General features: G+C 38.4%; 1 long non-coding RNA gene across 1 annotated transcript; it reads right to left on the reverse strand.

The window, feature by feature from the left end:
• Positions 1 to 3,449: 3,449 nt before the first annotated feature.
• Positions 3,450 to 10,959, reverse strand: LOC138726756 (uncharacterized). Its single transcript, XR_011338477.1, has 3 exons — positions 10,749 to 10,959; positions 9,246 to 9,381; positions 3,450 to 3,874 (listed from the first exon to the last, which is right to left on the reverse strand). It is a non-coding gene; the product is annotated as an uncharacterized lncRNA (long non-coding RNA).
• Between the last annotated feature and the right edge of the window lie 708 nt (positions 10,960 to 11,667).

Consider the following 11,667-nt stretch of genomic DNA (forward strand, 5'->3'; position numbering starts at 1 on the left):
TTATTGCTATGCAAAACGATGAGGCAGACTTAATCCACTAACTGTATTTTTGGCACAGTAGTTTTCTTCTTTTATTCTTAGAAGCACTTTTAAAAACCCTACCACTGTTTTGAAGATTTTCTCCATCTGAAGTGCAGCAGTAATTATATCCTTTCCTGAACTTGCAGGGAGTAGCGAGCATAAATCCACCAAAGTTCAGGTAGTTCTCAGGTACCAGAAGCAGTGGTAGCCGTAAAATTAAAAACAACAACTGAAAGACAGAAGCCAGCAAGACTTTTTTCTGAGTAATGTATAATTAGAAACAGCATGCTTCTGAGACTATAAGCAGTGTGGAATCATATAATTAGCATATAATTACAACAGCAGACATGACAATTTTTTCTAGACCAGATATCTATTGAATCAGTTCTCTTCTTTCATGGGTAGAGTTTCTTATATTATATATCACTCAGTTATATTTGCAACAGAGTTAGCAGCAAAATCTCTCTTTACATTTTCAAATATTTCTTATTACAGTGGATGATACTTTTCCCCTTGCTGTGACTTTCGCAGTATAGCAATGGGCTGCTTGTTCTTCCAGCTGCTATCTCCTAAAAACAGTTTGGCTTCAATCACTACTCTGAAAAATTCTCTTTAGGATTATTTTAAAAAATCCCAAACCAATAAAACAAAACAAAAAAACCACCAGAAAACCTTTTTCTACCAGGTCTGAATGACAGATTCTGGTCTTTACAAATTGTCAAAAAAAATCACACAAAATCCCTTTTGCCAGCAGTGACTTCTGGTTGGTTAATTTATTAAAGCACAAATGAAGCCTGAAGTGGAATTGAGGAATCAGTCTAAAGAGGTTTTACATTCTTCTGATGCATGAAAGTTAGCATGATGGCTTGTTCTTTCTGAGTTCATATAACTTCCATTCTTGACTACAGCCACTAGTGTTTTAGTCACTCGTGTTTTCAAAATAAATCGCCTCTTTTGGACACCTGAGTAAAATCTGAGTAAAACCTCATTTCCCAATCTACATGTGGTCTCGTAGAGCCTGATGCCCTTTACAAACCTGTTCCTAGCTGGCAAATGCTTCGTAGCAAATACCTGGTGCCTGCATGGATGAATTTGAATTTCTCTTCTTTGTTTTCCATAAGCAAGAGTTAGGTTCTCAGAGAGAGGAAATGCCTGCAATATTTTTTTAAACAGCATATTTTTCCTCACATCAACAAATACCTCTGTCAGTGAGTATTCCTTGGGGACATTTCAGAGGACTTTTTGTTTCTTGAAAGAGGTCAGCTGATCAACTAGAAATACTTATGAATATAAAAAGGAACAAATTTCATGAAATACTTTTTGAGAAAAAGAGTATATGTTGATTTCAAAATGACTTCTCATTTGTAACTGAACTTTAGACATCGAGGAAGGAGGGAGTGAAATTAAAATATTTAGTAATTAACAAAATTAAAAGTACTGAAAGGACAAAACCAAAACATTCTGGTTCTTATTTTTGTTTGCAAACATCAGTTATGGTACCGAATTCTGACTCAAATTTGAGACTCTTGGCAACTTGCTTTCTGTTCAGTGCATGTGGCTGAGTTTTCAAAACTCTTAATCAGCTTTATTTTACCTTCCATAACTGAGAGGAAAATTATGCCCCAGGCAGAAAAACCAAAAAAATTTAGGGGAACACACTTTGTCTGTAAAGATAAGAATTTCAAAGTGGATCATATCTGACACCATCAGCATATGAAAGCTTGTGGAACTCCATCTCACTCACCAAAATTAACGTGTAACTCGTTTCAGTGAACTCGTTCTAGTGTCTCTCAGGCAAGACCTTTTGCAATGTTTCACTCTCTGGCAGAGAAATGCTTTTCCACTTATTTCCTGCAAAGATGACACCGACTTTTTTCCATGTGAATCTTTCCTAGGCTGGGCTTATATAGGAAAATCCAGACTCAAATAATTCCAAGAGTTCGGGCTGAGCTCTGCTTGGTCTTAGACAAATCCAGTCTGAACTTCTCCAAACTGTCAACATATTCGACACTGAATAGAAAGCGAGAAACACACATTGGAGCATACTGTCAGGAGAAACAAAACATATGAAGAAAACCAAAGGAGAAGTACACAACCTTCCAGTCTTTCCCTCACTCACTCACTTCATTGCCCTTGGAGCGAGATGTTCCCCACTCATTAGTCCAGATTTATGCCAGTCATATTACTATGGGGTTGCAGCAGACCATCTGCTCCAGATCACCATCTATCACAATGAGCAAGTCGATTCTTTTTGATCTTCACCATCCCAGACTAAGGCTTTGTATCTTGATTGGAAACATCACTATCTCTGCAGCCACTAAAGAAAAATTCGCATGTCATAAAATCATAGAATCATTTCAGTTGGAAAAGACCTTTAAGAGCATCAACCATAAACCAAATACTGCCAAGTCCACCACTAAACCATGTCCCTAAGTGCCACATCTATACATCTTTTAAATAACTCCAGGGATGGTGACTCAACCAAACCCCTGGGAAGCCTGGTGCAATGCTTGACAACTGTTTTAGTGAAAAAAAATTTCCTAATAGTCAATCTAAACCTCCCCTGGCACAACATGAGGGTGTTTCCTTTCATCCTACGTCCAGAGGGTGATTCATCCCAGACTAAGGCAGGTCTCCAAGGGAGCAGGGATGAATTACGTAATGATGCCAGTCTCTCGAAACAGAGCACATGGGAAGCATAGGTGGCACGCTCACACTGCTATTTTTTTGGAAATTGAAGTCACATAGCTTAACTCCCCCTGCCAACAATGACACACAGAGCCATCAAGAATCAGGCTGGATTCCTTGGCCATGAGTGACGTCGACCTCTGACTAAAGCAAATGCACCAGCCTGACCTGGAGCTGGCAGCAGGAGAGAAGAGAAGAGCCAGGGAGAGGGGAGCAGCACTACCTCAGCAGCTGCTTGGAGTGGGCATGGGACTCATCTGGAGCACTCTGCTGCCTATAGCCAAGTGTTTTGGCTTTTCTTGCTGAAAATGAGGAGTAACCAACCCTGAAAAGAGTATTTGCTATGACTCCCATCTCCTCTGCTAAAGACATTCCTGCCTCTTTGAGCTTTTTCAGTTGTAATGTTGACACTTCTTCATATCTGTCATTAGCTCAGCTGAAGAGAAAACAGAAACACTATTCAAGACCCAGATTCAATGTGGGAGGTTAGGAGTGCAAAATCTCACCTCACACTGAAAGCATGATGAGTGTTTCATGTTGCTGTTGTTCTTTCTATTTTAGGGGATGCCTGTATTATTTTATAAGCCCTTTTCTATCATAGAAAGCACCTTTTTAAAAGCATTTGTCTGTCAAAAGCTGATGTATCTTAAAATGTAATATGTCACATTTCCAAATATTAACCCAGGACTTAGATTTTGGCTTGTTTCTGACAAGTTGTGGATCTAAAAGCATTTAACCTTTTCTTGATTTTGTTTTGTATTTTATGATTTCTGTGATAGAATCTAGATCCAGCTTTTCTACCATTAGCACTCAAATTTCATGAAAATCCACCTTTCCCAGTTGTAAGATTTTGATTCCATTCCCCTTTATCTTCACACTATATTTTTGGTACATGAGATAAACATCAATATATTTTGGCTCAGTTCCAGAGAAGCATCAAGAAAGGGTTGACTTCTGGCTGTGATCCTCTGAGTTTTCGTCTGTACTACAGTAAACAGAGGAACTGAAAGCAAGGTCCTACCAAGGAAATTATACAGCATTTCCTTGTGTAGTTTTGGATTTTGTTCTTCTCACTTAGATTTTTTAGCTTTGTAACTCTTCAGATAAATTAATAGTTCAAGACAAATGTGGAATTCCTCCAAATTACTCCTTTCAGTGTTGTCTTCTAAGTATACAAAGTACAAATATAAAGAACAGGAAAAGAAAACAAAAAAAAAGGATAGAAGTCATACAACTTAAAACAAAACAAAACAAAAACCAAAAAAAACAGGTCAAGTCCACTTTAACTGCAATAACCCCTTATGTATTTGAACATCTGATCTTGCAGCTCTTGGACACACACAAAGATCATGTTGGAGCTTAGCATAAATGTAAGAAAAAAGATCTCCAAACATGCGTAGAGTCTTCTGGAGAAAAATCCTTTTATGCAAGGGAGGAAAGTTGAAAAAGGCACAAACCTAAAGAAATACTGATTTTTTTTTAAAACATATGGATTATCAGAATGGTTATCATATCAAAATTAATGAGGCTTTAGGGATAATATCTGTGAGTTTGATGGATAGCATCAAAGGGATAAGCTAAAAAAGTAAGTGAGGAAATCAATAAGAAAAGACAGTTTAGTCTACAGAACTGAAGCACAGGAGCAGTCCCTATTTATTTGTGTTTAAAAGAGCACATGAGAAAACCTAATACTTCCTAGGAATCTCTGCCTCTATCTGCTCTGCAGCTACCCACTCAGTAGCAGTCATTATAAACCCTCCAACTCGGCTAAACATTGAAAGATAGAAAATAAGTATCATCAGCAAATATTTAATCCAGCATTGTCATTCAGTAATTTATGCTGAGGTTTCTTCACAATCCAAAGAACTGAGTAACATTAATGGAACTCCAGGCTCTGTGAATGGAGGAAAGAAATGCTGGTATTTGTTGGGGTGCGTATTTATGCACAAATCCTTTAGCATGCTCCAATGCACCTATCATCTCTAACAAGCTGCCAGTCCTGCATCCCCTTTTCCCTTTTTTTTTTAATTTCTTCTACCATATCTTTTAAAAATGCCTTAGTGACCATAAAGAAATCTGATATAACATAGTGATTCAACAATGTTCATAAACCAAGAAGTGGCTCTTCATTAAAACCAATGAATACCAGATGCATCTCACCCCTGGAGTTTCAGTATTACTGTATCCATCTATAGGTGGATATATAGTCTGCCTTTCTCATCCAGAATGAGAAGCTATTTTAAAAGTGTTTGGGGCAAATTCAGACAGATATTCCTTTCTAAAAGTTTCTCCCACAAAAATGTGGTAAGTAGACATGTTGACATGTTGGAAAGATGCTTTTCATGACATTAAATTGGAGAACTTATTGTAAACATAAAGCTATATTTTGCCCATAATATCCATTTTTGAACACTTCAGTCTCTTCCGGACTGTCTTACTCATAATTGCAGATCTCTTAGACCAGTGGGTATAGTAAAAGAAAGAAACTGTTTACTGAGTGACAAATACACACATATACAAACCTCCTAGTTCCACAGATGTTTTCAGGAAGCTCTAACCCCTGATAAATCTTTGCAGACCACTGAGATGAATAATATTTGTGAATGCATTTTTGAGGCTACCAAACTGGAGAGGTATTTGTGGCTGTGGGCTTTACCACTCACATGGAAAAGTATGTTTTCCTAATATCCATCATATGGGCTGTATTTTTCACATCTGTCTTTCATTAGACCAATTTCTTATCTTAAAGAGCATGTGGCATCAAACAGAACGTTTAGAAATTGGAATTAATCAGCAAAAAGCACGGTCCTCTTTTTTTCATTCATAAGCAGCCAGAGTCTCAAAATTCCCTCAAAGCAGGATTTTTACCAAATTTTATGAAACCAAATGTGTCGTAAAAGTCACAGTCTCAGGGAGGATCTGATATTGATTTTTATGCCATGTACCAATTTATATGACCAGCGGTCACATTGATCTAGTCCTTTTATTACAGAATCACACTGAAATCAGTAGAGTTTTGCAGAGCAGAATTGGTGGGACTGTATAGATTCAAGAAGTATTAGGATCTAGCCTATATCTAATCTAAAGGGACACACTAACTGGCAACTTGCACAAAAATCTTCATTTTACCAAAATTACCTCACGGATCTTAACCAAATTTCTCGATCATCTACTTTTCAGGCCCTGACAAACGAGACCCTTTCTGGAGATTTGAGCCCAATCTGAGGTATGTATTTACTGTTACTTACCTTATAGCTTTGGGAGGCCATTTGAGAAGACTGAGATAAAGGAGAAAGCTCATCTCTGTTCTTCACAGAGCTATCTGGAAAGGGATTTTTTTAATTATTGCAGTGAATATGACCACAATGATTGAGGTTGAATGAATGCACCACCCTCCAGCCAGTTCTCTGACTCAAAACTGACCAACTGCAAGCTTCCTGATGCCAACGCCACTCTCAATCAGACCCATTGCATGCTCATTTGCCCTTGCCCAAGAGTAACAGGGGAACAAAAAATTACATTTCAAATATAGCCAATACTTTGGAAAATATCCCTATTAATGCTACAGTTCATGCTGTTAAACAGTGAATACCAGGAATCAAGAACAATGAAAATATCCCAGTTTTTCTGCTTTCCTCTTTTCCCCCTCCCCAGCTTTAGTTATGCAATCACTCATTTACTTTAATGAAAATTTCCTAGAAAGTATTTACAACATACTTCAAGAGAGAAAAGACAGAATGTATACCCTGTTACAGAATTAGGACTTTGCAATGTTTTAGGAATCAGCTACTAGTTTATAATGTGAGTGTCATATATTATATATATAATATATAAAATATATACTGAATATATATAGTGTATAAGATATACTGTATTTTTATATATATACACATACATATATATACACATATATATGTATAAATATACAAACTCTCACATCTGTTGTTTGATTTTCTACCTAAACTGCACTGATCCTGCCTCCTCACATTATGTGAAATTTTGAAAAAGAGAAGGAAAAATATAATAGAAGAAAAAGTAATGAAAGTCAAATGGAAGGTTTTTGCCAACTCTAATAAGAATTTGTTTCAGGAGCCCATAGTGAGAAGAAGGGGCAGCATTTGCACTAACGGAGTGACTTGGGCAGGGGGAGGACAGAGCTAACGTGCAGTACCAGGTAATGCACTCAAACTCCCAGTACTACAACTATTTTTCCACTACCTTGTGAAATAACCTCTTCTCTGTCTTCCTGTTTGTTTGGGTTTTTTCCTCCAGATATTTCAGGGGAGAAGGGGGAAACCAGACTCAAATCCTGGATGAGCTCTCAAACCCAGGCTTCATTTCTGATTTCAGTTATGTTTAGAGCATAACATGGGTTTATTATTCTGTGGCCCCTTGCTGAAATAGGTCAGTGTGGCCTGCCCAGTTAAAAGTTGCCTGCCAACTATACTTTGCTCCAGGCCAAATTTCTGCATAAAAACACCAATGAAATATTAGCACAGGGGAAAGGCACTTTATTGTTTTTATTTATATTCCAGCAGCACTTAGGGAATGGATACTTCTAGACCAGGTGCTGTTCAGAAATGCAGAAAGAAACAGTCCTTGCTTATAATAAATGAAGTAGACAAGAGGTAAGAAGGAAAACTAACGAGTGAAAACAGAGGCCAGGTCTGCTCAGTCCCGATGCATGTCTTTCCCACTGGATGATGCTGCTGCATTGTGGGATGCACTTAAAGCTGGATCTCACAGAGTGAGAGAGAGCTTAATCGTGCATCTAATTGTTTTAATTTGAAGAGGCACCAAGGAGCCAATCCACAGTACTGGTTCCTTTATGTGAAAGAAGAGAGGATGTGGCAATTGCTAGAGTTTATTTAGCAACACCTGACAAGTCAAGAGAATGTCTGTGAACTTAAAGTGAAACATCATCAACATGGACTGAAATCAGTCCTTTTTTGGCTAGAATTCATTGATGCTTATAGATAGTACATATGAAAGACGACAACTATCACTCTAGGATTCTGTTTTCCCAATTTTATAAAACAAGTCTTCGCATCTTTCTCCAGAACACCTCCAGTACCACTTCCATTTATGACTTTCTAAACTACATTGGCTCCCTTGAATAACCAGCCTGAAAACAGTAAGCAATTTACACTCCATGAATGCAACATTCTGTTTACCTACACAGTTTTTTCACCTATTTTGGTCCCTAAGAGAATATACAATACTAATTACATTCATTTTTTTTCCCAGCAGTGTTGATAGAAACGCATCCAAAAGGCATATTTCCCTAGGCAATAGCCTGCTTTAATAAACTCTTATAGCACTGGAGATATTTGTGTTTCAATCTGTAAAAAAGAGATTAGGCAAACAGCGTTCTCATATTGCTTGAGCACTTCATGCCAAGCAACAATTTCATTGTACTTTGAATTAAACAAAGAGTGTGATTCCCTATTTTTCATCGTACTAAGGGAGGCTGGAGACATTTCTTCACCAAATGGAGTTATTCCAGTTGTATACTAGCATAACTAATAGATGACCGCAGTTCAAGATATTAAGAAGCCAACCAACATTTGTTGCGTGCACAGTAGATGACACTCTGATATGCATTGCTAAACCCCACACTTCTGCTGAAGTATATTTAATCATTTTACAGAAATTTAGTCTAATCCCTGCCTGAAAATCTCTGGTAAGAGCAATCACAAGGGGCTTTCAGAGAAAGGAATGCTTGCTCAGGCAAGACCACAAGTTGGATAAATTAAATCATGAAGTCTGCACCTTCAAAAATCACTTTTATGTCTGTGTTCTGTTATCAGTCAGATCCCTATACATCATGATAATATATAAACAACCAGATTCAGGCTGCTGGCTAGCTTACCCCAGTGACAAATTACCAAAACTGGAGGGGAGAAGGGGTCCGTTCTCTTAACTATACACATATAGATCTACTATTGAAACCAAATTTACCAATTTACCCTCAAAAATTAAGCCCTAACACACAGAACTAGCCAGGAGCCTGCCTAAAGCAGGGTTGTTCTGGATTTATCATAATTTTGAATAGAATCCAACCCAATTAAATCCATATACAGCATAAAGAAATCATGCCTGTAATAATGCATGAGGCAGGCACAAAAAAGCATGCAAAGTGTAGTATTTCCATTTCATTTGCTTATAGTTTTCAGCAGCAAAAGGACACCCACCAACAACCATGGATACCCTGAAGCACTGCTGAACACAGTAACCTTCCATGGTGCAAACAGAGACTTTACAACACATTGCACACCAGATATCAGTTTGGCCTGGCTAATTTAACAAAAGCCACTTTAAGCAACTTGATCAAACAGGAAAAGGTTGAACTGATGCTCAGACTTTCCTTTTACTCAAGATGGCAGCAGAGATATTATGAGTCGTTTAACACAGCTTGCTCCTGGATATATTTTCTGTACCGCTAATTGGACTGTTCTCAAGTCACTGGAAACAGACTGGAACAAGGCAGAATCTAACAGAAAATAAAACAAGAGTGTCCAGAGATGTTTCTGGACGTTACTTACAGTGCCCTATTGCTCCTGGCTAGCTCCACTTCTTTCCACAGAGGAACACATGGTGTTTGCACAGCCTCATTAGAGAAGTGACTTGTCTCCAGGTTGCAGTATTAGAGAGGCAAACTGGAGGAATATCCTGGAAAAGAAGAAATGGATGATGTGAAACAGATGTTTCCCTTTAATTGTTTACTGCAGATGCAGCCCAGTACCTAATCCACCTGCTATCTTCCCATAGGGATAATAAGTCACCCAATGATCCTGGACAACTGAATTTATCCTTTCCATGCCTCATTACACCCATCTCCACTTTGTCCAACAATATGCACCAAAGTGTTGCACAATGCTTGTATAAACAGCTGCAACTTTCTGCACTTCTGTGTGGAGTTGCAAAGCCTCTCCTAGCCTTCCTTATGTTGTCACTCAAAAGTAAACCCTTCCATACATCTCATGTCCCAAAGTGTTACACCTGGTTGGAACTTTCAGGTTCACAAAGCATTCAAAGAAAAAGGAAAAGGTCTCTAATCATAAGTGAATTATCAGTAAATATGGGCATTTTTGGTGTGATTACTTATACAGAGAGATTCATGTGCCAAGTAGGGTTTTCCAAAGAACGTACAGATGTTAACTGAAATTAATAATCAGGACATCAGGACAATATATGTGAGAACAGAGCTTTCATATCACAGCAGTAAATAGGGCAAAGTTCATGCCTGAAATCCTTGTTTCTTCTAGCACTGCTTTTGTCATAAGAACTGATTAGAAAGGCATGGTGAAGGTTTCTGAATATCCAGATTGATTTTTAATTTGTTCATATGTCACTATTCTAAAACATGTTTAGCATAGAGCAATGGCCAATGTTTACCTATCATTTTCCTCATACATTTCAAGATTCATAATCAATGATGCTGGTCAGTGAGGACAGAAGCACATGGTAGTGAGTTTTCAGTGTGCTTAACATGTAATTAAGCTCAAAAAAACCATCTAAATGAATCAAGAAAAACTCAAGCTTCAAGGGATCTCTGTTCTTCACCTACACCAAGACACCCCTGGAAGAAGAAGCAGCTCATATCTCTGACACTGATGGTGGCACTGGCTGTCCTCCTCACTGCCAAGGAAATTTGGCTTTGGTAGAGTGGCTAGCACACAAGTGTTGGGAGCTGAGAAATGGTCATTGACTAAACTTGATAGGACTGGAAAAAGAACGTGAGCTGAGGTACAAGATTTGTTGTGGCCCTCATTAACACAGCCTTCATCTTTTCTTCTTTTCAAGGGAACTACTTATTACTGTGCCTCAGGCAAGACCCAGGTGGAGATAATTTAGTTCTACTTCACTAACATTGATGTCTCTGGATTTAATATTGGCTTTTCTGGAGCCCTATTATGACTCTTTGGCTTGGCGAGTTCGCTCAGGTAGTTACCCTGAGCATAATATTTTGTTAACCAACTGGCTGCAGATCTATTTCAAACATGAAACAGGAATCTGCTCATCCAGGACTAACAAACCTGTTCAAGCTCTTCCACTGCTTGACACTCAGCAGCCTCCAGCTCTGGGGAATGTCTTCAAAGGCCTTTCAGCGAGCAGCTTAACTAATGACTGCTGGAGAAACACACAAAAGGAAAATTAAGTCTTCAGAGAGAAAATCTGATGGCTGGAGAGATGGGTGGATGCTGCTGGGAATGGTGGTGAGGGAGCGGCAGAGAGCAGGGACGTGCGTTGAACTCTGTCAACAGAGGTCACCGGGGACTTTGTTCAGCAGAAGCTGCATGCAGATTCAGTCAGCCCAAATCCCACTGCTGTCCCCATGCACCATTTTTCCAAGTGCCCACAGAGGACTGTGAATACCTGATTCACAGGACTAAAGCAATGGCCTAAGGAGAAGCTAGGAGAGAGCCCAAATGCAGCTCTCACAAACTGAGAGGTTTTTATTCAAGCACCTCAAAATCTCATCTCTCATACCAATGGCTATTACTCCCACTTACTTATGCCTGTAGTTTTAATAAACCAGCAGTTTTGATGTCTGCAGTAACTGTTCTCTACCTTCTCTTCCATGAAGAAAAATTAGCTACAATATTTGAGATAAAAGAAATAAAACCAGTATGAAAACCTATCTAATTTAATTAAATGAAAGGAACCTTTCAGACTGCCTATTCTGTGAATAACCTTATCTTCGTGTTTACTGACCATTTGACAGAAATCTAAATTATCCTAAATTTCATCAGAGTAAATCAACTAAACAAAAAAAAATCACTTCTAAGAAGAACTGACATTGTGAATAGCCATCTGGAATACATTATTCCTTTCCAAGTAGCATTGTTGATACCAAAAGTGTTGTAACACTATCCTTTTCTAATGTGGTTCTGCAGTGGCTCCATCCAGAATAAAACTAGTTGATGCCGAAGAATCCACTTAGTATGACAAGAT

The sequence above is a fragment of the Phaenicophaeus curvirostris genome, chromosome 14 (assembly GCF_032191515.1).
Source record: "Phaenicophaeus curvirostris isolate KB17595 chromosome 14, BPBGC_Pcur_1.0, whole genome shotgun sequence".
Classification (NCBI taxonomy): domain Eukaryota; kingdom Metazoa; phylum Chordata; class Aves; order Cuculiformes; family Cuculidae; genus Phaenicophaeus; species Phaenicophaeus curvirostris.